Genomic DNA, 26187 nt, shown 5'->3' with positions numbered 1-26187 from the left:
ATTTCTGAGGACAATTTGCAAAAATATTTATCCAAACCAGCACCTCTGAGGAGCAGTTCTCAGCACTACACCCACCATTCACTTTGATGGGAGTTGGGAGGTAGTGAGGGGGTTATGCTTCCTGTCTCTGCTATGTGCCATTCATAAATGCAGAATCACTGCCCTAATTAACAGGAAAAGCAGGCAAAACCTGGGGATTTTGGCTTTTTGTAAAGGGGCACAAGAGTCTCCTATACAGGTCATCAGCATGGCTGCAGCCAGACTCTGACCAACCTTTGTTTATTAATGGCCAGAAATCTGTTGGAATCTACCAAGTGCTGTGATTCAGTTAGATCATGGCAAAGGGGCCTTCAAGGAAAGTGAGGTGCTGCAGAAAGCAGCACTCATGTGGGAGGCACTACTTCCTCAGAATCAGGACCAGCATGGCACTGAAGGGATTAACGACACTGAGGAAATGCCATCTTTCTTCAATAGAGTGGTCCTGATTACTTGTGAGAATGGGTTGAGCTTGCAGAGACTTTATAGTTGGCTTGACAGCATTTCTCTGTCTGTAACTTGGTAACTTTTGAAGGTCAGTCAATCAATTCCAAAGTTTCAGGGAACATTCTAGGAATCAATGGCCAGAATCCTCGATTTGGGGGAAAAACTAAAAAAAACAGAAGGGGATGGGGGCAATCAGGAACACATGAAGTCGCAACAAACTCTTTAGCACAGCCACAGCCTCAAGCACCTCTGTAGCTGTCTATAGATCAAACACCTGGTTGATGGCCCCCATGAACACCTTCCACAATAACAATACCGCATCTCATCCCTGCTCATCCTCCCAGAGTGTAACATGTTGGTACTCTGAATGAAGAGCAATGGGGACATGCACATATACCATCGTATTGGGCTGGAATGTGGGACCCTGGTATGGGGATGAGGGAATAGGGCACAGAAGAGGGAGGGAAGGTGTGAACAGGGAGCAGCGCGCTCTGGCATGGAGGGAGAATGGGGAACACAACACCTGATGGGGGAGATTGTGCCCCCATTAGCTAGTCCTCACAGAGCCCCTGCAATGGTGCTGGTATGGCAGAGAATGGGAGACCCTGGTGTATCACTCTGGCTGGCATAATGGTCCTTAGTAGACTGTGGGGAGGAGAGGGAATGAGGGGCAAACAGAGCCCCTAGCTGGGGGAGACTGGGGAGTTGCAGGGAGTCCCTGAAAAAGAGGGGGCTGGGAGGGTGGCACCCCAGGGAGCTTTTGGGGTGGGAAATGGAGTGTGCAAGGAGCTCCTAGGTGCGTGCAAGAAGCTTGGCTAACAACAAGCGACCAAGTGTGTGACCCCCCTCATTAAAAACATCTCCTCGTGCTTTTTAGAGGAGCAGAAGGTGTTAACACCAGTGAGCTGGTCAAGCTCCCGCTCAGGTAATTATGGCTCTCTGAAGCCTCATTGTACTGACCTCCTGCTGTGAACTGTTGTGCAGTGTTTTACCCAGTTTAGATCCAAAAAAAAGCACCCACCCTGGGCTCAAGGCGCCTGTGACAATTTAAAGTCACAGAGAAGGGTTGCTGTGCTCTATTAGACACCTGCTGCATTTTTTAGTTAATTTTATAGACCACTTGGTGTCCTTCAGAATGAGAAATGCTAGAAAATGCAATTAAAGAAAGTCAGACAGAACCAAATGGCTTATCTCACCCAGAGAGAGAGAGAGAGGTAAAATACAAAGTTTGCTTCTACTGAATATATAAACTACTAAAAAACAAAAACAAATCAATCTTCAATCCCACTGAAAAAATAAAAACCAGCATGTTGGGAGGAACATCAAGGAAGACTGGCAGAACAGGATGTACTGTAATCTTTTGAATCAGGAGAGGAGTTGCGCTTGTTCGGACTTATCTGGCCTCAGAGCAACATGTGTACCAGAGGACAACTTTTTTCTCCCAAGTTATCAGCAATGATAAACACTGGTGCTGGGTGGAAAACTGAGGAGCCCCAGAGATTTAAAAGCCTACTGTTCAAACAATTTCTGTGAAGTGTTAACCACAGAGCTGGTCTTGCACACACTTTTCTCGTGACCTTCCACAGCTACAAGGCATGTAATAATAATATAGTGAGGTCCTCTGGTTAGGACTGGCTGTGAAGCAAAGTTCTTCTCACAGGAAAGAAGAGCTCATGCATGAGGTCTTGTATACACAATATGAGGAGGAAAAATTCAAGACATGGTTGATTTCTCCAGTCAAAGCAGCCATCGGTCATAAAAAAAGTAACTTTCCCTTGAGACCTTTAACTGAAAGAGCTGGCTGCCTAATAAGCAAACTGCAACAGCACTTAATCAGATGGTATTTTGGGATTCAAAATTAATTCCACACACTGAACTATAGCAACAAGCAACTTAAAGTTGCCAAAAATCAACTTTTTTTTAGTAAGTAGGAAGGAGACTTAAAATGCCACAGGGAAAAAAGTTTGAATGTAACTAACAAAGGTGTCTGGTAGTTTAAGTGATTTGGAGACCGTTCCTAGGATTCAAAATTTAAACAGATCCTAAACAAATGATCCAGTGGAGAGGAAAGGAGGAATGCTATTCTAAGGGTTGTGGAATGCAAGTGCGTAGAGACAGGAGCGGGGGGGGGGGGGGGGGCCTGTATAATGCACCCTGAACAGAGATAGGAGACCGACTGAAAATATGCAAAGTTAACACTGCTGAAGCATTTTTACATGCATCTATATTTAGAGAAATCAAACAGCTAGAGAATGTAAGCAAGCGGCCCTGTCAAACTTGAGTATTCTGTGCACCACAGTTTACAACTTAAACAAAAATAAGAGTATGACATTTGATAGGGGGCTTTCACACCAGGTATTACTAGGACAAATATAAAAACAGCGCAATGGCTAGATTATTCAGTTAAATACACCAGCAAAACCTCACCGAAGATTTGCATTTTAAAACAGACCAAAAGTTTACAGCCGGACAAAGTCTTCTTGTCTTGACAAGTTCAGACAGGACTGTAAACTAGGTGAAAGAGAGCAACTCAGCCATGTTTCCTAACCCTCTTTGCAACGATGGGCTTAGTTTACGCCTGAAGTCTGCATTTTGCACAATAAAAACATGGACCAGGTTTTAGAGAACTCCTATGCCACAAGAATTAAGGAATTTATTGGCATTCGGACAAAAAAAAATCAAATCTGTTTTAATATAGGCCAACTCAACAGCGTACTAGCTGCATGGTGGTGTTGGAAGCAATGCCAACAGACTGATCGTTTATTTTTTGGACAATTCAGACATGTACGTCCAACATCACACAACACACCATTTTAAGCAAGTAAGAAATGAGTTGCTATTAATGTTCCACAGGAAAAGCAGAAATCAAATGTATTCCAGAGTGATCTAGGACTCTCCTACTATTACTGAGCTAAGTTATCTTGAAGTCCATTAGATAACACTGACCCAATTCTGTAGGCTCTGCACACTATGTTGTAGGATAGTGAAGTATCAGCCTGGTAATTAGGCTGCCTCTGGAATATAAATGCCTTCACATTTGCAAGGAGTTTAGATGTTTCAAAGGAAAGACATGTTTGGATTATTCTGGCTGTTTGCCAACACAGAGACACCCCGGTAGGCTAACTGCTCATGTGTTAGTAGGAACACACTCTTCTCTCCATCGGCAGCAGCCCCTCCAAAAAAAAAAAAAAAAAAAAAAAGCCGCGCGCAAGCCATTTGTCCTTGTGAAAAAAATCAAACTGTATTTGCGGTGGGAGGATGATCGTTTAGGCAAAAGGAAAACAAAGATTACTTGACTGTTACCCATTGCACAGAGAAAAACCACATCAAGATTTCAGCTGCTAAAGGTTAGACCAGCATGCAGGTGGAGTGTGTAGGAGGGCTGGAGGGCAAAAACAAGAGGCAGTAAAGACTGACTCAGCAGACAGCTCATCCCCTCACGTTATCTCTGATCTCAAAGAGGAGACATTAAACACACTTGCAAATTAAAATATGAGCTGAAGATGGTTTATATAACAACAGGTCTAGAATAGGACAAATATTTTACTGTGTGCAGAGTTTACAGAATACTTATGTCAGTCGTGTCTGCAGATGTCAGTCATGTTAGGAAGCCAGCACCACAGAGTGATTAGAAATTGTGTTCGAGTCATGGGTGTAACAGGGGCATTTAATAAGCAATATCACACACATTATTTGTTTCAGGGTTTTAGTGCTACAGACTACTGAAAGACATCCTTCCCACATGGTATTTTGGAAGGCTAAATAAGATAGTGGTATACCCGAGATAGGGTTGCCAGGCATCCAGAATGCCCAGCAGCTCTGGTCAGCACCTTCGACTGGGCTGTTAAAAGTCTGGTCGGTGGCACAGCGGGGCTAAGGCAGGCTCCCTGCCTGCCCTGGCTCCACGCAGCTCCCAGAAGCGACCGGCATGTACCTGTGACCCCTAGGTGCAGAGGCGGCCAAGAGAGCTCCACATACCTATAGTGAAGCTAATATGTTTACAAGACTCTTCCCAATCTTTTCTTGGGAAGAGACTTGATCATCACATGGCAGCAACCGTTTCACCTGGTTGGTGAGCTGCCAAATACTGACCAGTTAAGCAATGTTTTATTAAATCTCCACTTATCTCTCATTCCAGCTCACTGTGTCAAGTTAATGCTGTAAGGTCTTCAGCAAGATTTGGGAGTAATTTCTATGGGAACGATCAGGTTTCGGTTCTGACACTTAAGCAGATGCTGCACCTCTATACCACACAAGTGTGGCATAAACTTTTAGATTCAATGATGCTGACTTTTAAGAGAGTGGCATAGAGAGATCCATCTAACAGTTAACTAAATCAGTGGTTTTCAAAAGGCGGGTCACGACCCAGTAGTGGGTCACAGAACGTGAGGCACTGGGTGGTGGCGGCTCTGGTCCGCACTGCTGCCCAGGCTGTTAAGAGTCCGGTCGGCGGTGCTACCCAGCTAAGGCAGGCTAGTCCCTACCTGCTCGGACACTGCTTGCGCACCTCTGCCTAAGAGGCGGACCTGCTGCTGGCTGCTTCTGGGGCGCAGCGTGCTCCGCGGTGCCAAGGGAGGCAGAAAGCCTGCCTTAGCACCCCCACCTCATCGCTGACTGGGAGCTGCCCGAGGTAAGCCTGCGCCCCAACCCTGAACCCCCTTCCTGCACCCCAAACCCCTCATCCCCTGCCCCACACCACAGCCTGCACCCCCAGCCCAGAGCCCTGACCCTCATTCCTGACCTCAGCCCTGCACCCCAACCCTCTGTCCCAGCCCTGATCCCCTCCCGCACCCCAAAGCCCTCATCCCCCGCTCTGTTAGGTCGCGGGCATCAACAAGTTTCTTCAACGGGGTCACGAGAAAAAAATGTTGAAAATCACTGAACTAGATAATGCACATAACAGTCTTTGTACCGCAAGAAAAACTTCCTTAGATAAAAAAGGCAAACATCTGAAGGATTCAATTTATGAGGAAATATTAAGATTTAATCAAAGAGCAGACATAGGGAATGCGCTACAGGGGACAAGTGATGGCAGAAAGTTTAAAAATGAGTGCTGGAGAAGTGTGGTGAACGAACTAAGTGGCGTGATAGATTTCCATGTATAAGGATAGAAATACCCAGAGCAGCTCAGCCCTAGGGGGCCAATTTTATTCCTCTAGAGCGGGATGGGCAAACTTTTTGGCCCAAGGGCCACATCCAGGAATAGAAATTGTATGGTGGGCCATGAATACTCACATAATTAGGGTTTGGATGAGGGAGGGGGTGAGGGCTCTGGTTGGGGGTGTGGATTCCAGGGTGGAGACAGAAATGAGAAGTTCAGGGTGCAGGAGGGGGCTCTGGTCGGGGGCGGGGGGGAGGTGAGGGCTCCAGGGTGTAGGAGGGGGCTCCGGGCTGGGACCAAGGGGTTCAGAGGATGAGGGGGGGATTAGGGCTGAGGCAGAGGGCTGGGGTGCGGGAAGGGGTGCAGGCAGGGGTGCAGGCTCTGGCTGGGGGTGCGGACTCTGGGGTGAGGCTAGGGATGAGAGGTTTGGGGTGCAGGAGGGTGCTCCAGGCTGGGATCGAGGGGTTTGGAGGACTGAAGGGGGATCTGGCTGAGGCGGGGGTTGGGGCGTGAGGGGACGCTCAGGGGTGCAGGCTCCAGGCGGCGCTTACTTCAAGCAGCTCCCAGAAGCAGCAGCAGCAGGTCCTTTCTCCGGCTCCTACACGAAGGCATGGCCAGGCATGGCTCCCCAGTGGGAGCTCGAGGGCCTGATTAAAATGGCTGGCGGGCCGAATCCTGCCCGTGGGCCGTAGTTTGCCCACCCCTGCTCAAGAGCAAATAAGTGAATTAAGTGTTCGTGGTTACTCTAGACTATCAACTGCAATAGGTTCCCCACACACACACACACACACACACAAAGGAATTTCATTTCACAGAGGCCACAGAATAGTCAAATACTAACTGAAGATTTTCAACTCAGTGCAGATTCAGTAGCCTAGATGTAAAAAGCCCTGCACCCTATTCCTGAGTCACTCCCAGTATTAGTATACAAGAGCACAAACAATACTCTGTCTATTCATTATCAAGTATGTGAATAACGCTTTAGTATTTAATAGCATCCCTATGTATACTTCAGCATCACTGCACAGCTAATCAGCATTACATAAAATCCATTAGCTATGAGGGTTTTCTTAAACTAATTGCCGTATTATATTGCTACCCATTTTTCAATCCCACCTCCTTCTCAGCAGACACTCAACACCAAGAGCAAAAATGCCCAGCATGCAGTGACTAAGATACCTTTAAAACATAACCAACCCACAAAGGCAGTGCAGCTGCGAGCTACTCTAGTTTCTGGGTCTGAATTTCACTGTATGAGAAGGCAGCTTCCTTATTTAGACAGTTTGAAAAATGTAAATTTAAAAAGGAAGACTATGGCTGAGAATCTGCATAATTGGTGTCTACTCCTTGCTTACCTAACAGGAGAGGAATTCTGTCTGTCAGTTAGTCTAGACTGTGGTGTTCAGTCCATGGGATTCTGGAATCTGTGGGCCAGAAACACCACAACAGCTGAGATGCACCAGAACAAAGAACTGCCACCTGGTGGCTTCCTCATTTTATTGAAAATTTAAGTTAAATATATTGCTTCATTCATATTCATTCTGGCATCCAAACAGTTATAAAGCAACTCCCACACATGCCAATTAGATTCAGTGCACAGTGGCAACATCTGATGCAATTTGCACCTTAAGTCAAAAGCAAGTTAGGTTTATATTCTCAGTAAGGCTTTTTTAAAAGCTTGCATACTTTACTTAAGGTTAGATAAAATGCCGGTATCAATAGTTTTTGAATTCAAAAGAGCAGCATTTCTACCCCGAAACCAGTTAAGTGGTTTAACAGCGACATCTGCAGATCAAATAGGTACACTGCATGCAGCTGCCTTTTCCTTCTTTCCTACCTAAATGAGTTGTGTGTAAAGACAGGACATTTTCAAAGGCACGAGAGAAACATGGGTGCCTGGCTGCCATGCGTGTCTTTGAAATTCTCCTCCGTGGTACATTTTGTGGTCCATCTCATGTAGTTCTATGAACTCTGAACACCTTAAAAACGATTTTATGGTGCTCTGCATGTTTCATGCATGAATTTCTCAAATGCTTCAGCTTCATTGGACATACCTACAAGAAAAGTGGACTGGTGCTCAGAGGATACCAGTGGGTTACCCCAACACTACATTGCTGATGAAAAGCAAACCAGTCAGCTTAAGGGATAGGACTGGGAAAGCAAGTCTCTATTCCCAGCTCTGCCACAGGTTCCCTGTCTAAGCTTACATAAGCCCCTTCACTTGTGCCTCAGTAAGAAGGGGGAACACTTGCCTCTTTCAGAGCTAATGCAAGGCTTAAGTAATATCTGAAAAGTCCTTTGTGACTCCTATATAGAAGGAGCTATCTAGTTAAATGCAAAGTATTAAAACATTGATCCAAACAAGAGAGCACACCTTAGCCCATAACGAAAGGAACAGGACACTACTGGAGTTCCACTTGCACATTGCAGTCAGTTACCCTGCTGTAGAACTCTTAATAGCCACAAATTCCGTATTAGGTGGCCCCAAGAGGAGTAGTATTTGACATTTACATAGAGCCTATCATCCCCAAAGGGATCTCAGTACTTTATTTGTAGAGGCAAACACCAATGAAAGGTCATGACATCTAGATGTACAGCACTGCAGCTGTGTGTATGTGGGCCGGGGGGAGGAGAGATGATTTTGGCCTGGATACCTAACATGCTGAGTCCCAGGGAATCTTCAGCACCCACACAAAATAGACAGAGCCTCTTGGGTCTTGGTGGAGAGATCCACACAGGACAGGACTGCATGAAACTCAGCTGATCTACTTCAGGGGGATAGACAGCCTGAGTCTATCCTGTTGGGATTCAACCGACTCCAGGGAGTCTATATAGTGTGAGCCCAATGCTTAATCTCTGTTATCTCCTTTAAAGTGGCTGCAAATTCACTCACCTAGTTCTGCCAATCTCTCAATGTAATGAATTCTCATTGGTAGTTTAGCACCAGGAATAAATTGCAGCCGTAGACACTGTTCCAGTTTAAGAGTTAAAAACACAAGAAAGATTTTATTTTGAAGAGGGAAAACTCTCTGCAAGAAAAGCCATGTCAGAGTCTGAAGAGTTTGGAGTGAGACCGCAGAGGCTGTAAAATTGAGTAGAGTGATCCCAGACCACCACCATCATACCAAATTACAGGAGGATTCAACAATGTTACTGATACATAACTTGTTATTCCACCTTATATAAAAGGCATGGGACTTTAATTACAACAGTGCTTCATTATATTAATTGGAGTTTGCTTATTTCAGGATTAGTCAGCACAACAAGACAATACTTTAACGCTGAATGTGTACACAGAAGATTGGAATTGGTGGTTTAATAATTTTGACAGAATATATGGTGCTAACACCATGCTCAGCAGGAGGAGAACAATGGAACAAATGGCAGTTTGCTTTGCTAGACACTTCCCAGAAAGAGAGACTTAAGTGCAATACCATCAATGTTCAGAGAAGCTCAGCACTTAAATCATTTATTGAGGTGCTGCCTCCGCTGCAGCCATTCTGCTTAATTAAAAGTGATGGGGAAGGTCTGGTATTTCCAGTTCGTCTCATGTAGCCTAGTGCAGAGTAATGAATCCTGTAACACTAAAGCTGAAAGTCACTGTGCTCAATAGCTGCTGTTCCAGTACTACTGGTTAATCAAATACCAGGTTCCAAAGAGGACTGGATTAGACTGATTTTTTTTTTTTTTAAAGTGTCCCTGCTACCCAGTTACAGTAATTCCCCAAAAGCACTGGAGACGACTGAACTCCGTAAGTGTTACTTAGAGATCTTAGTAAAAAAGATCCAATATGCAGGGCACGTTTTGAGAGCGGCAGCCGGCAATGCACATTTACAAGCACTGAGAGGGAACAAAAGGCAGAAAGCGACCTTGGATGGATGGTGTGGTATCCTGGATGGATCAAAATGACTATGCTCATCCACAAAAAGATTAGCAAAAGGACCATTTAAAAAAAAAAAAAAAAAAGGACTACGAAGGCTGCAAACCTCCAGTATTGAAGATGCCACATAAGAAGAATTCCCCATCTCCCTTTGCTCCTGCATGGAAGCGTAGAGCTCTTTTACGCCCCGTGAAGTAAGACTTCTGGCTAAGAGGGATGAACATCCTTTGGAGCCTATCCAGCTTGATCCCTAATCAACCAGCCTGATCACTGTTGCACAATTCCACATGAGCCAACAGTGCTGTCTCAAGTCAGCAGCAATCCCAGCTTGAAGGATGCTGGAAAAGTCAAGCAGTAGACACAAGAGTCAAGAACTGCTCAGAACATGACCAAAAGGCTGGCAATGCTAGAGCGGACAGCACACCTGCATGCTGAAGCACCTTCAACTGCAAGCAGACAAAACCTTAGTGCCAATTTTCAGAGTAACAGCCGTGTTAGTCTGTATTCGCAAAAAGTACCTGTGGCACCTTAGAGACTAACCAATTTATTTGAGCATAAGCTTTCGTGAGCTACAGCTCACTTCATCGGATGCATACTGTGGAAAGTGTAGAAGATCTTTTTATACACACAAAGCATGAAAAAATTCCTCCCCCCACCCCACTCTCCTGCTGGTAATAGCTTATCTAAAGCGATCACTCTCCTTACAATGTGTATGATAATCAAGTTGGGCCATTTCCAGCACAAATCCAGGGTTTAACAAGAACGTCGGGGGGGGGGGGGGGGAGAGAGCGGGCGTAGGAAAAAACAAGGGGAAATAGGTTACCTTGCATAATGACTTAGCCACTCCCAGTCTCTATTCAAGCCTAAGTTAATTGTATCCAATTTGCAAATGAATTCCAAATTCAACAGTTTCTTGCTGGAGTCTGGATTTGACTTTTTGTTGTAATATCGCAACTTTCATGTCTGTAATCGCGTGACCAGAGAGATTGAAGTGTTCTCCGACTGGTTTATGAATGTTATAATTCTTGACATCTGATTTGTGTCCATTTATTCTTTTACGTAGAGACTGTCCAGTTTGACCAATGTACATGGCAGAGGGGCATTGCTGGCACATGATGGCATATCACATTGGTGGATGTGCAGGTGAACGAGTCTCTGATAGTGTGGCTGATGTTATTAGGCCCTGTGATGGTGTCCCCTGAATAGATATGTGGGCACAGTTGGCAACGGGCTTTGTTGCAATGATAGGTTCCTGGGTTAGTGGTTCTGTTGTGTGGTATGTGGTTGCTGGTGAGTATTTGCTTCAGGTTGGGGGGCTGTCTGTAGGCAAGGACTGGCCTGTCTCCCAAGATTTGTGAGAGTGTTGGGTCATCCTTCAGGATAGGTTGTAGATCCTTATTAATGCGTTGGAGGGGTTTTAGTTGGGGGCTGAAGGTGACAGCTAGTGGCAGGAGAGTGGGTTTGTGTATGTGGGGGGGGGGGGTGAGAAAACCTGGATTTGTGCTGGAAATGGCCCAACTTGATTATCATACACGTTGTAAGGAGAGTGATCACTTTAGATAAGCTATTACCAGCAGGAGAGTGGGGTGGGGGGAGGAATTTTTTCATGCTTTGTGTGTATAAAAAGATCTTCTACACTTTCCACAGTATGCATCCGATGAACTGAGCTGTAGCTCACGAAAGCTTATGCTCAAATAAATTGGTTAGTCTCTAAGGTGCCACAAATACTCCTTTTCTTAGTGCCAATGTAATCTAGAATACAGCTAAATAGCCACTCAGAGGTTTGAAAGATTAGAGAGTCCCCCTGTTTGTCATCCAGGCAACAATAAACCTCTTCCAGCTTTCCTGCGACATAGCAGGTGTCAAAGTTTGTGAGCTCAAAGTTATGATTCACTTTGTAAAATGAATTGGAATTCACAGGCTTAACAGTCACTTAATGCATCATCCATTTAATGCATTATTAGATGTTACAAACTGGGGCAATATATTTTGCCCTATTTACACAGTGATTTTATTGTTGTCATACTTCAGCCAAAGTGAATGTAGGGCCTTGTTTATTACAACAATGAAAACAGCTTGTTCACAACGAATATGAATTTTGTATACCGAGGTACATGTTGATTCATTTGAATGTTTAAGTATTTCTGATCAGGGCTCCTGTTGAATATGCCAGAAAAACATTGGCAAGGGATTTTTTTTTAAAAAAATACATAATGTACGTGCATGCCCTAGAGGTCAAGCTGTGTTCTTGTGATGCTCAGTCTGACTTGGCAGCATCTGAAACATCAGATCAGTCATCTCCAATTTCAACTACTGGATGAGTGAGTTCAGTTAGAAATAGCAATCTGCTCTCAAATTCTCTGCAGTCTGGTTAGCTGATCACATTCAATGGCTGATTAAATTATTTGTGCACCAACACCAGGCTTGGTGCTTTAAAAGCTCCGACACTGTCCCGCCCCCATTACAAGGGAATCCAAACAAATAATAGAATTTGTACCCACGTAATGCTGATAGGGGAATTCTACACTATGGCGCTTTTACATTGAAGCCCCTTAGTATCTTTAGTCACGATGGCTAAAAACAGCTCTGGTGGCAAGTCTAACTTTCTCAAGCAGCAAGGACAAAAGACATTCTAGGCCTGGAAGCAACTTGTATTTTAACAGAACATTAAAAGTCAGAGAGGAAGCATTAAAGGCACAATTAGTTTTTATATGTAGAAGCTCCCCTCCTGCATCACCTTCCGACTCTCCTCAGGAAGAGACTTCCTGCTTACCAGTAAGACATTGCTCAATCTTTTTCCGGTCAACCCTGCTTACTGCACTAAACACAAAGGTGATGTGTGTGTGTTCTGGATCAATTCCAAGAATCCAGCTGAGCTGAAATCTAAGTCAGCTTGTTTCCCCCACTTACTGTTTGAACACAAACAAAAATGTTTTGTGGAGTGAAAACATGTCACTTATGCTTATCTCTCTACTGGGATCTGGGCCCATGAGTGCCTGGCTCCTTTCACCAATATTTTCCTCCGATTTATTTAAACCTTGGTCAATGCGACATACCTTCTGTACTCTGGCTGGAGGGAAGTGTTCTAATCAAACGTCATTTTACTGTGATGCAATAGTAATTACTGCGAGTTCTTTATCACAGGCAAAACTGCCAGCTATCACTACAGATACTTAGGAATTGCAAAGAACTTTGCATATGCCTAAATAATATGTATTACCTCCCCTTTTGTTTGCTTGAATTCTAAGTTAAAATAGGGATGAAGAGAAAAACTTGGGACTTTGATAATCATTCAGAGATCTACTGTAACAGTTTAGTACTGTTTTGTGAGCTTGTAGAAAAGCTCCTTTAGAATTAAATGCAGTCACCTTTTTGCTATTAATAGGCATATTTGCATATATGTCAATGATCAATAGGTTCCCCTTCCTGTTCTCTGGACACTTAAGTTAATTATTCATTGCAGGAAAATCTGTTTATGTGCAAAGTAAACCTAAAATCCTCAAGCCCCAGAAAGAACTCCAGTCCTCAGACCATGCCTTCCTCAAAAAGAACCTTGCATTAGATCTGAAAGATTAACAAAACCAGGTTCTGGATGACTCAGGGGTCAGGAGAGCAAGTTTAGAACAGAGGGTTCTCATTGTTACAGACAGCTCCTCTGCCCTTTTAGAGAGGGAATTCCAGCTCAGCACCTCCACTGATAACAGTGTAACCTATGACAGGAGAAGAGGCAGACTCAAGAAATCAGGCCCCAAACCACTAAGTACTAAGCAAGGCAATTAGGCTTTAGACAAAGCTGAGACAAAGGTCATGTCACAACACAAAAAGCTTGCTTGTAGAGATCAGGGTCAGGAGCAACAGCACAGAGACTGGGAGATCCAGCAGAGAGATGGGATATAACTAAATGCTACCACCAGGACAGCTATTGTAGGTAAAGGGCAAACGGCAGTAGTTAAGATATCACATTGGCTCCTCTCAAAAGCCTTGTTTTTGGACCACCACTGGGGACCTAGACATTCTTCAGAGTACAAGGTCAAGACACCATCTTGTCACTTTCATGTGCTCCACTTGTACCCACATTTCTTACTCAGTTAAACTTTCCGTAACATTGGCCATGTGTTCCTTTCTGAGGCAACCTTGGACTCAGTGACCCTCCGAAGAATTAACCAGAGTAATGCTAGCAGGGGGAGAACAGGTGGTTAGAATTCCCCTCATTCTTCCTTCTTCGGAACAGATGGCAACGTTTGAGCTGGCTGGTGCATCAGATTCTCACTGAAGCAACAAGGACTTGCTTGATTTGATGCAAGTTCAAATCTCAGCTATGAATATGCACCAACGATTGAGTTTCAAGAAGCTTCCTTCGCAATGTCAGGTGAGCACTTACGTCAAAGCCAAGGAGAGAGAGTGACAGAGGCAATGGGTTGTGTAACACCACATTAATTCAACTATGCAGGAGCTGCCTGCTACCTCTGCACTGCCTCTACTTCCAGGAAGGACCAAGTTAAAGATCAGAGACTCAAGAAGTGTCTTCACCCATTTAGGATGTTGAGAAGCAAGTTCTTGAAGACAGTGCTATCTACTAATCATTGTGCATTACCATTAGAGAGGCAATTTCAACATCCAGTACCGAAGGCTGCAGACCTAAACACACCTTTAGTTAAACTTTAATTAAAATCACTATAAAGGGAGAGAGGGTGTTACTAGTTTACTGTAGTTTAAACTATCAATAACCAGCTGTGTACTTAGGCTATTTCTATGAAATAACTAGTGGGTGGTTGTTGTTGTTTTATAAGGGAAGGGCATGAACTGTTTTCCCAGATGTCCTGCCAGCTCTTACTAGTTAGCGTCTCTGTACAACATGAAGTCAAAGAACTTACCCTCTTAACTCTCAGGCTATACTAGAGTCAGAGTTCACTTGTATTGCCCACCCCAAACTGCAAAGCTTTTAACCAGCCCACTACTATGAACCGCCACTTCCCTAAGCAAAAACCAAACTATCATCTCTCTAACGCCCAGTCCAACAGCACAATACATTTGAAGTGATAACGGTCAAAGCAGCTCAGTCAGCAGAGATACAGACTTCAGCCATCCCTCCAAGAACAAAGCACCCGAGGGACAATATCATAATTCAATACCTGGATTCCTAGAAAACCCTCACTAGGCTCCCAACCTACCCAATCTTTTATAACTGTACCACAGAGTTTGGTTCACAGTAATATAGGGCCACAGCAAGGCACTGCTTTTCAGCTTTTCCTGAGGAGATTGAAATGAAAAAATTAGCATCCATTCCAAAGCTGGCTCAGAACTACCGCATGCAGTTTTACACCATGGAATAGCAGAGAACATTAGGGGCTTCTAATCTGCAAACAGATTTAAATAGTAAGTTACTTGGACCCTGCAAAGTATGCACAGTTGTTTAAATGCTTCTGGTGTTCAGTAAGAGGTGATAAATAGTGAAGTGATAAATAGCAAGCTGCTGAAGGAGTCAACCACAATTTTCAAACTGCAGAAGGAAGCGCAAGGGTTGGTTTATTGGACAACTTAACTCTCTCAGCGGAACACATCTACCTTTTGGCTAGATGAAGCTGTGCTGAGTAGAACCAACTGGTCCCCGCATGGGATGTGACCATAACAAGAGACGTGAGGCTCCCTGTGCAGTGACTTTTTTGAAATTTCAACAAGTGAATGTGAACAAGCACTGTACCCCCCTCTGCAGGTATGTTAAATAAAGCACATATGCTCTTCTATGTTTGCATTCAAGTTATGAACACCAAACACCAACTTCCTAAAGTGTTTACACCTAATTAATGGAAAAACTGAAGTGATATAAATGAGTGTTCACCTAAGGTTTACTCTTCCATCAGTGATTATCAGAGCTTCCTTAACGTGCCATTTTGAAAAGAAACGTACCTTACCCCGAGGCTGATGAACAGTTCAGGCATAAGGAGCGCACATCAGAATGAACAGCATTACCCAGCTCACAAAACTCTTAGGATTCCAACAGGCACCCGTAATCTTTTAACAGTTATAAAGCTCATTTATTTTACAATCACCAGGTCCATGTTCTCCACCATAATGGAGTACCAGGCCAGCTTATTACAAAAGCCCTAGAGCAATTTCAGAGGCTGTTCCTTTCTGCAGTCCATCTTTTGGACAAGTATAATTGTTACTTACTTTCCACTAATCTAGTGAACAGCAGATGCATAAGCTATTCAGAAATCTGACTGGCAGAAGGGAGGTGACCCCAAAGTTTACGCAGGAAGGGCAAAGCAGGCAGATGCAATTGTGGTATGGATTCACTTATTGGACCAGCTGGCTGAATGTAGGGAATAGTTCAACTGTAACAACCTCCCCCATACACCAAGTGGCATGTTAAGGGTTTTAAATCAGCTGCTCTAGCTCCAGTTTCCAGTCCCAGAAAATACATTTCCAAAATCCAGAGCCTTCCAAAAAATGTTAAACCTCTTATTACATATCAATTGCAGCAAGCCATATTGAGAGAAGAGGGGCAGTGGAAAGATTTGGTTAATATTTCCCTATGGTAGTTTAAAAAGGAACAGGGTCAGATTCTTGGCAATATTTTCAAATGCTTTTGTAAGGCTTTAAAATTAGTCCCTTAGATTGTGAGCTCTTCAGGGCTGGTACCATTTATACAGCAGCTAGCACTGTGGGGTCCCAAACGTGACTGAAGCCACTGGGCTCCTCAGTATAGAGGTTATATTCATTATTCATGAGGAAGAGGGAAGGCAGTACATGCCTACAATCAGCTGGCAAACCATATGTTTGGACTACTAGCTTCATGTGTCCTTTCAAGATACGTCAACCAGGTAACACACATCTAGCAAAGTCAAATTCTTGTAAGTGGGCCTTAAGAGTCACAAACTGCTGTTTTGTTTACTCTGAATAAAAGCTCGCTCACTGACTTGTAAACAGTGCAAGCACTGTCAGATACTAAACACAGGGCTGATTAATAACATGTGTGGCTGCTGTAATCTTCATGCATATTCAGTCCAAAAGCCTACACAAAAAATCTAGGGACGAGAGAGTTAGCATAATTTGGAACAATTCTCAGAAATACTAACCCCTCTTCAAATCTTCCTGATAAACAGAGCGCCACCTTTGGGGTTTTCCATAGAAATAAGCCTTTTGTTTACAGGGCTTGCAGAATTCCACTCCAGGGGCTAGCCTGTTCCTGCTCAGAAAGAGAGAAAACAAGCCTGACCTCGGATTGCTGAAACAATCCCTCCCTCCCTGCCCACACCATCACTCCCAGTGCAAAGGTAAAAAAAGCACGAGACATCATGCAATGTGACCAAGCTGACTAAGAACAGAATGAATGACAGCAAGAAATCCTGTTTATTGCCAATAGCCCTGCAGGGAAAAACAAAAATCCCAGAGCGAAGAGGATGAACTGCACTGGGTGCACTCCTGGTTTAGTTCGTCAGGCTATGTTGGTTGTTCTCATCATTTCTTAGCTGGTGAAAGGGAGGCAGGAAGGCAAATGGACCACCAGTATATGAACTGCAGCACTCACTGTTTAATCGCAGCCCTCACACTGAATGCAGGAGATCTCTGTTGCAAAGTCTTGTGATTTTATTGATTTTTATCTTGGGATTTTGTTAAGCCTCAATATTTGCAATTTATTTATTTATTTATTATTTTTTAAAGCCTCAGCCTTCTGGAATCTTGTAATGAAAGAATCTTGGGGGGTTGGTTTAAGTTTCTAGCCCTTGTGGATTCAAAAAAAAAGCTTGAAAATGGGCCTGAACGTAACCTAAAAGACCAAAAAGGCCGACAGGAAAAAAAACCTCCCACCATCCCCTTTTATTTTTACATCTCACAATTTGGGGGGGGTGGGGGGGAGGAGAGGGGAAAATAGGGCTGACATTCTTTTTGACCATGCGAAATTGGTAATATATCCTTTGCACTGACTCCAGCTACAGGCACTCCACCCAGCCCCGTGGCAGGACAGCTTGTTTCACAACAGCAAAACAGCTCGACAGCAGTATTATGAATTGAAGTTTTAGTGCTTATGTTTTAGTGCAAATTCAGATTGTATACAACGGCCATTTGCACAGATGGTGAATCAGTTTATTATTTGCACCACAATCGCATCAAGTGCCAATCCAAATCAAAGGCCCACTGCACTAGGCATAGTACGTGCCCCCAAAGAATTTACAGTAGACAGAGTGGAGGGGAAACGAGGGTGAAGTAACTTCCCCAAGTTCACAGCAGGAAATGGAACCTAGGTCTCCCAACTCCCTAGTGCTCCAGCCACTGGACAATGCTGCAGGCATTGAGATGTAATAGGTACCAGCTCATGGAAGATGAAGATGTCAGATGGCAAGAGGTTTACTTGTTAGTTGCAAATAGGATTCACTTGCTACATCACTAATCAAGTAACTTAGGGACATGTTACATAGTGTACCAATAGGCTAATTAAAGCACCACTAATATCAATTAATTGACTCAGACACCAGGACACATTCTCACATGATTTTGATTCACGGTAATACTGCAATTTTGTATGTGAGGTAACCATTTGGATGTCAGTATGGCTCACCTTGGAATATTCACTTCTGGGCTAGAAGGTCACTAGCCCAAGGCCAATACCAGGACTTTGTACTCCATGGTTACATCAGCATTACATAAGTCTAAAGGCGGGGGATGCATTACTGAAGGAGTAGTTGCTCAGGAGAGATATTCCACGTACAATTGTCTTAATTGGACAATAAGAATGCTCTTTTTAATCCTGGTATGTAGTGCCTGGATAGCAATCTAGGGGCCAACCAAGTTACAAATCATGTCCCTTTTCTAAGCAGCCCAGTCGATTAAAATCAGCAGTGTCAGACAGGTTTGGACGGGCAGCCAACACTGCGTGGCTGGTGCGCTTACCCCGATTACAGGGGAGCTGAACCGTCCACCGCCACATTCCCCAAAAGAGCAGCAACTTTTGAATCTCTCCTCATCCCCAGAAGTCTTCACATTTTCCAAAGCCAAGCGTGTGATCCAGAATTCTCAGTAAGCAGCAGCTGCCACAGCCATTCTGCACACGTCAGATCCTAGAGCAAGCTGCCATTTGTGAAGTTGTTAGGGAGCTTGTTCTGGGAACTGGCTCGTACGATCACGGATTCCTGAAAATGGAAGGCTTAGGGATTGAGGAAAACAAAAAGGTGGCCTTCTCTCTCCTCTTCTACTGCTCTGTAGTAATCCATATATCAAGGGATCAATATTCAGAGATGGAAATCTGCAGGAACCAAACAACCAAGAAATATGCTACTAAGCTCCAGTCACACCTGCTTTTGTAGACTCACTCAGCTGCTTGTGGGCTTCTCAGCAAGCCAGTGGGAAACATTCTAAATAGGGCAGCTGCTGGAAGACAGGGAGAGCAGCCTGATGAGCCTGTGCTCCCTGCATCTAGGAGAAAGGGATCTCTGCATACATAGTGGTTCCAACAGGGGTCCTAGTGCGAAGGTGCTATAAAGAAGTTGCCTGGAGACTGAATAGCTATGGGAAAAGAGATTTAAGTAGCCTGGAGCTCCTGCAGAAAGGAGGAGAAGAGGTGAAAAAAAAAAAAAGAGATAGCCAGCATACCCCTTCAGAAAGACCACCCTCTCTGATGCTCAAGGCAAGCACATGATGGCAACCACATTTGCTTACTCAGTCATTTCACTGCTAGTATCTTAGTAGTTTCTTTGAAAGCATTCTGGGATACTGAGAATGAGAGACAGCATACAACCATGAAACCATGCTCCTAGGCTGTGTCTTTCTATTAATGAGCAACAGGGAAAAAAGTTTACACACAATAAACCCTGCAGACAGCCACATTCTATCTGCAAGAGTTCACTCTTTAAAGAAACAAGACAAGCTAATTCCATGGTAAATACTTGGAGTTATATACCCTGCTTAATAATATCTTGTTACGCTCTTTCCCAAGGCTTTAAATAGCTAACACTGCAGATCACTCAGGAGAGCACAGCATCCATGGAAAGAACAGAACTTATGTTTCACTGGTAACTCCGAAAACTATTTTCAGAAACATTAACAGGGATGCCAGTTTCCTCAAATTGGTTGGAAAACTAACTAGGGGAAGAAGTGTGTTACAGTAATACTCCTTTCCTTGGCTAAGAGATGTACTAGATGATTTCCAGATCTTTTCAGTCTCTAACATCATCGTCAAAAGCAACCTTTTTCTTTCCCCTTTTAGGGGAAAAGTGGGTTGTGGGGAGGAGAGAAGATAGAGAGAAACACACTAAAAACATGGCCAGGTTATAAAACAGTAAAAGACAGTCCACTATTTGGCAAAATAGCTTCAGTCTAAGGTCTTTTGCAATTTCCGTCATAAAAAAGCGTTTAACTCACCATTGTATTTGGCACACGTTCAAGCTCAGAGTGCGTTTTCAACTAGTTAATTTTATGTCTATTTAGCTTTTCATTAATAGAGTGAAAAAAATGTCTGCTGTGTAATGGATGAGATTTAAATTAAAATTTTATTCATAAAAAATACTTCAGAAAGAAAAGGAGGACTTGTGGCACCTTAGAGACTAATAAATTTATTTGAGCATAAGCTTTTGTGATCATGCATCTGATGAAGTGAGCTGTAGCTCATGCAAGCTTATGCTCAAATAAATTTGTTAGTCTCTAAGGTGCCACAAGTCCTCCTTTTCTTTTTAAAAGATACACTGTAAATTCCAGGGCTGAAACCTAGATGGGACAATGAAGTTAACAATTCTTAAAGCATCATGTGATCTTTACTTACAAGTGGTCAGGTTTTATATCTCATCTAATGACTGGCTGTATATACAGTGCTCTGCATTGTGACCACTCCAGACTAAGACTGGCAAATATTAGGCCAAATGGAAAGGCACACAGGTTCCTGTAATGAAATTAATGAACCAGAGGTAAGTCTGTTTTGCCTCCAACCCATTGTCAAACTACGCCTAAAGTAAGGCGCCCCTCCCTTCCCAAGCTATACTTTCAGAATGGACCTTAGTCCATCATTAGAGAAACTAAAAATTCAGTCTTTAATATAGAATTGAGGGATTACAAGAGAGATTGAGAAGGAAAAAACAATATCTTTAGCAAATAGGGAAAGACATGGAAACAAGGTTAACAGTATTGTATTAGATTTGCACGTTTCTCCCAAGACAGGGCTTCTGAGGTTTCATTTCAATGTGCTTTCATATTATTCAAGTGCCCTAAATTCTAGAGACTGATCTGAAGTCAATGAGCTATTTCACAGAGTCAATTAATAAGGAAACTAGATAAATGCCTTAATGAATCTTGGGAACACACAATACTCCAGATACAACAGTGATAACTGGAACAGGGCAACATAATTTCTGCTGGATCTAGGTCAGCAACAGAGCAATCTTCATTTAACTCCAGGAAGAGGACAAGAATCACCAGAATTTAAAAAAAAAAAAAAAGGTTATATATTAAAGACCTACTCATGGCGCAGAGCGCTCTGAATGAGTCCATTGATGAAGCACTGGTTATTCATCTAGGAGAGATGAATGGAACAAAAGGGTTCTCTTAAATGCATCCTGAAAACAGAAGCCAAATCTAGCAGTGACATTTCAAACATGTGCCCTACTTCAGGAATAAATTCAAGAGGGAAAAAAACGCCACACAGCAGAGGTAGGAATCTAAGCTACAGAAAGAGTACGAGCCGCCCCCCCCCCCCCCACTCACCACTCTAGTGAATATGTAATTTTTATTTCACTGTGCAGGGGTTTACATAGACAGTGTCTATACATTGAAATATACTTCTCATTTGGAATTATAAAATTAGCACCTACTAGGGAGATTACCAGTTAACAATATGTTAACCTCTGGGCCAGACAAGCCGATACTAATGCAACATGCAGTGATCAACAGAAAATTAATCCATGAATGTTTTCATTACATTTTTTCAGTTTCATTATGCTTTGACTCAATCAAGCATTTCATTATGGCTCACAGGAGGGCACTCTCTTCCAATTCTGTGAATGCTGCATGGGATACATTTTCTGCACAGCAAAATCAGTTCTAGCACAGTAGGTGGCCAATAGAGAAATGGAGGGGGAAAACAAAAAGAGAAAAGAAGTGTTGATTTACATTCTGCCCTTGAAGTGAAGCAGGTTAGGGGGACATTTTGGTTGTTAACACACAGCAACAGGAAGTTACTCCATTTCTGCTACCATTTGGAGAAAGCAGGGGGAATTGCCAGTCATACAAACGTGGACAGCTCTAACCAAACTTAGTTGGTACAACCATCACTTGGGCCTCATTTTAGCGAGCGAATGCCTGCTAACATATCCAGGGACCAATGATCTTTCTTAGATAATTGGCAAATGACTGATTCTGCTAGTTTAAAAGCACTAAACAGAAGCTTTCCTGTATGCTGCAAAGCACAAGTCTCATGGACACACTGCCCTCTTGTGGCAATTCAAGAAGTCTTAAGCCAGAATCTATTACCAGTGGCAGGAAAAGACAGTGTGCTTGTCCCCACCGATGGCATTGTTCTCTTAAAAGTATTGGAATGTGCAAGTCAGAGCCAGCAAACTGTTTTGTGAAAGCGCCTCTCCAACTTCCTTGCTGACAAGCTCAATCTATTTGATTTCTAGTTTATGTTTGGCTTTCAGTTCCATGAGGACTTAGTTTGGAAGAAAGACAGTATGAGGATAGGTCACCTGAATGAAGGGGACAGGTTTAAAGAAGAATCACCCACAAGGCAGGTCAGTTTTACTTAATAACCTTAACAGTATTTTAAGTCACCATATCACTACTTTATGATCCAAGGGATAAAAACATTCATTGCTTGACAAAGTGACCACGAAGGAGTAATCTATATAGAAATATTTGAAGCGGGTACACATCAAGAAAGGCAAATCAAATATTTAGTATTTGAAAACAGTCTTCCCTGTATTTCCCAACAAAAACCCACCAGAGAATGGATAGATTGGCTTCTGAGGGAGCACTACAAACTATCCAAAGCTTGGCTAAGCGATGAAAAAAAAAATGCGTGGAAGGCAAAAGGGGACACATGAACATCAAGGAGGAAGAGCAATTTAGGAGGATACAACCCCCGGGGGTCGCAACCAAGCACAATGGGATAAAATACAATGGAAAATTTAGGCTGAACAGGAAAATAATCTGAAAGCACAATCCAGTAGCCTGTTGAACAATCTGCCAGAGAAATAACCCCATAAACAGAGATTTTAACACTAGACTGTACAAAGCACGAGAAAGGGTTCAACAATCCTGCATTGTCTCTTGGGTATGGACTAGATGACTTAACAAGCAAACAGTCAGGTATGGGAAAGCATTATTGTTTTATGAACCATCATTTTTCATTTTCTATGGAACAATAAGGGGAAGGATGGTGCAGGGGTTAGGGCACTAGCGTGGGATTTGGGAAACCTTGTTTTGACTTCCTGCTCTACCAGACTCTTTTGTGCGACCTTGGGAAAGTTACTGAGTCTTTTCATGCCTCAGTTTCCTGTCTGTAAAACCCAGGTAGCAACGTTTCCCTGCTTGCAACAGTGTGGTGAGGCATTCAGATACAATGGTCAAGGGGCCATGTAGACACCTTGTAGAGACAGAAGTTGGCCTTTTTGTAATGTTTCACATTAAGGGGCTGTTTGTGCACTGTGCCCTTCAACAAGTCTCTACAACCTATTCTTATAGGCTTCACAGACAACAAATTCTAAATCTGTAGATGTGACCTAAACATTTATACTGATCAATCAATTATCCTTGTGACGCTAAATTCAGGCTGCTGCTTGGTGTTCTCTAGAAGACCCAATATCTATCATAGTCATACTATTATCCAAAAGTTAGAAAATTGTAACAATCCTTTCTGACTAAAAGATGCCTGAAGTGCAGCCACAACTCGTCTTTGGATGATGCATTTTGTAGGACGTCAGCAAATGGCTGCTCCAGCATTTTAGGGTGCAGCCCGAGCACAATGCATGAAGATTTAGTGTTTAACTGCTATCAGCACAAAAGGTAGTTGTTCAAATAAACCGCTGTGCAGAGTATTGAAAAGTTTACTTTTAGGGATAGATACAGCTTTCTGCAACAAAGATGCTGCAACAATCGGCTGGATACACAACTATGTAAAGTTTGCAACAAGTGTCTCACAGAGCATCTGGATTAGGGCAGTAGGCAAATAACCCTTTAAGGGAACTGGCACTCCCCAATCGCACACATACATTCCTCCCCAGCTCCTCCCTGCCCGATATCCCCTAGTACCTTTCCATCTAAACCCATATCCTTTATAGGGAAAAGAACAAAATCCAGAACAGAACATACGATCACCGTTTGACAAACCTGCAGCAAGTCTTATCAGCCCTGGTGGTCTCTCTGATTGGATTCTAAGCATATTGCTACCACTCTCCTCAAGCCACTGGGAGGAGTAATTAAAACAGCTACTCAGTTTTTGAAACTCCAGGATCCACAGATTAAAGAAACTGACAAGTCATTAAGAGGCACAGCAGTTATGTTAGGTGTGTGTTGTGATGTACCGTAACACAAAATGTACCTGTTTAGAGGATGTCAAAACTACAGTTTTCAGCACCAAGATAGCGGATTTCTCTGGCTTGACTGAAGACACTTTTCCTTTAAAAACAAAACAAAAAACAGAAGAGAAGAGAATTTACAATGATCAAGACATCGTTACCGTGTTTGACAAGAAACATCATTTGCACTGAATACACTTTGTAGCTGGCATTGCTCCCTGAACAGTGGATGTCCTGTGCAGTACTAAAAGCATAAAGATGCTGAGCCCAACCAGATACTGTATTTCCTACTTGGCAGGCATTTATTATATGAAGGACACAAACAGATTAGCTACTAGCCAAGTGGGTAAGAGAGCGCCTCTTTGCATAGATAGAGCAGAGATTGTGTGGGATAGATGATATTTTCCCCCTCTATTAGACCATTTAAGTTTCGATGATGCAAAAATATTTAAATAACTATGATGTACATTTTAGCTTACTGTTTCATGGTGGTTGGCTGAGACTTTGATCATTGGCATCAATGCAGGCTGGAGCTCTGTGACAAAGTAATTCTCACTTATGCCTGCAGATGGCTACCTCACCAAAACAACTATCATTCATAAATACAGGGTTTGTTTGTTGTTTAAATCTATTGTTAGGGATGTAAGGAATGAAGAAATATTCCAAGTGCTTAGTCAGCCATTAACTGAGGTATCACAGAGAACTTCTCTCCTGCTGATGAAAGTGATATAGAATGGAATTATGGAATTGGTCACGTACACATTATGCTTTTCTAAAGACGTAAGACAGAAGATTTCAGAGAAAGAGACCAGAGAAATCAGCCAAAACTATTAACGCAAAGCCTGTCATGAAGACAAACGTTGTCCTAAAAAGAAAAAAAGAATTTAGAAAGATTTAGCCACAGGCCACGCCTACAGCAGTATTCCTGTTTGCTTCCTCACCAGAGCAAACATACTAAGTGCATATTTGATTTAAGCCTAATAAATCATAGAAAAGAACTTGCAAATAAAACCTTTCAGAATGTTTTCAGGTAGGAAAAGGTGCTGAAATGCATGTCTCTTTTGTTGTTCTCTTGCCACAGAGGGCAGGACAAGAAGCAATGGGTTCAAACTACAGCATAGCAGATTGATTAAATCTCAGGAAAAACCTAATTGAAAGAACAGTAGGACAATGGAACAAATTGCCTAGGGAAGTTGTGGAAGCTTTTTCACTGGAGGTTTTCAAAAAGAGGCTAGATAGCTATTTGTCTTGGGTGGTTTAGACACAACAAATCCTGCATCTTGCAAGGGGGTTAGACTAGATGACCCTTGCATCCCTTCAACCCCTATGGTTCTTTGATTCAGTATGACAAAGAAATATAGTGTACCCTATAAAGTGAGCTGTCTAGATACTTCTCAAACGCAAATCAGACTGGTTGAGGCAACACTATGTCTACCATGTTTTCAAAATACAGCCAGCGAAGCAGAGACCCCAGAATTATTAGTTATATAAATCACAGATATGTTTAATATTTTACAAGCATTTAGCTCCATATCTGCTTTTGCAGGAGAAAAAAAGTTTTTGCACAAGAAATGAGGTTAACAGTGTTTAATTTATTACCTACTACAATGAAAAACCTTTAGCAAAATCCTGGCTCTTTTGTAGTCAACAGGAGTTGAGTCATTGCCTTCAATGGGGCCAGAATTTCATTCCTTGCATTTACACTGTGTCCACAGCTTCAAGTGTTATTGAAGTCGTTTAATACATGATGACAGGAAGTTGCCTCAACATTTCCATGACAGCCCTATGTTCCCAGGGAATGGTTAGCCAACAAGATTCCTCCTGGGCTGGAACCCTCTGGAGAGGTTAAATTTTCTGAGATATTGAGGGGCAAAGGGAGAACAAGACACTGAAACTGGATTCTTGAATGAAGAAAAACATTTAACAGAAGATGCTATTTTTAGCCTTACCACTCTGGACAGTGTGGCTTTAAACTATCCACCATCTTAAATGAAATATCTAAAAGGGAGAGAAGTCAGGGAGAGTAATAATTTTATTAAGATAATGTTGAAGTAAAAAGAAAATGGTACAGAGTTTAAGCATAGAAGGTTCTGGTTATCAGGGAATAAGGTACAGATTATCAAGGGGTGCGAAATTCGGTTTAGGAACGGGTGGCGTAAGGAATACATAATCTGCAATCTCCCCGATTGGGGGTGAAAGTTTAACCGGTCAAAGTAGAGACA

General features: G+C 42.9%; 1 protein-coding gene across 18 annotated transcripts in view; it reads right to left on the bottom strand.

The window, feature by feature from the left end:
• Window positions 1–26187, bottom strand: part of GNG7 (G protein subunit gamma 7) — a 142796-nt gene that overhangs the window by 81909 nt on the left and 34700 nt on the right. For 13 of the 18 annotated variants that reach the window (XM_074939573.1, XM_074939587.1, XM_074939586.1 and 10 more), the window contains one exon: window positions 23989–24065. The exons of the other annotated variants lie outside the window; for them this stretch is intronic. The gene's annotated coding sequence lies outside the window, so the exon portion shown is untranslated. The remainder of the gene's footprint in view (window positions 1–23988; window positions 24066–26187) is intronic. 18 annotated transcript variants of the gene reach the window in all.

This window comes from Natator depressus, chromosome 25, assembly GCF_965152275.1.
Source record: "Natator depressus isolate rNatDep1 chromosome 25, rNatDep2.hap1, whole genome shotgun sequence".
NCBI lineage: Eukaryota > Metazoa > Chordata > Testudines > Cheloniidae > Natator > Natator depressus.
This window is presented reverse-complemented; position numbering and strand designations above follow the sequence as displayed.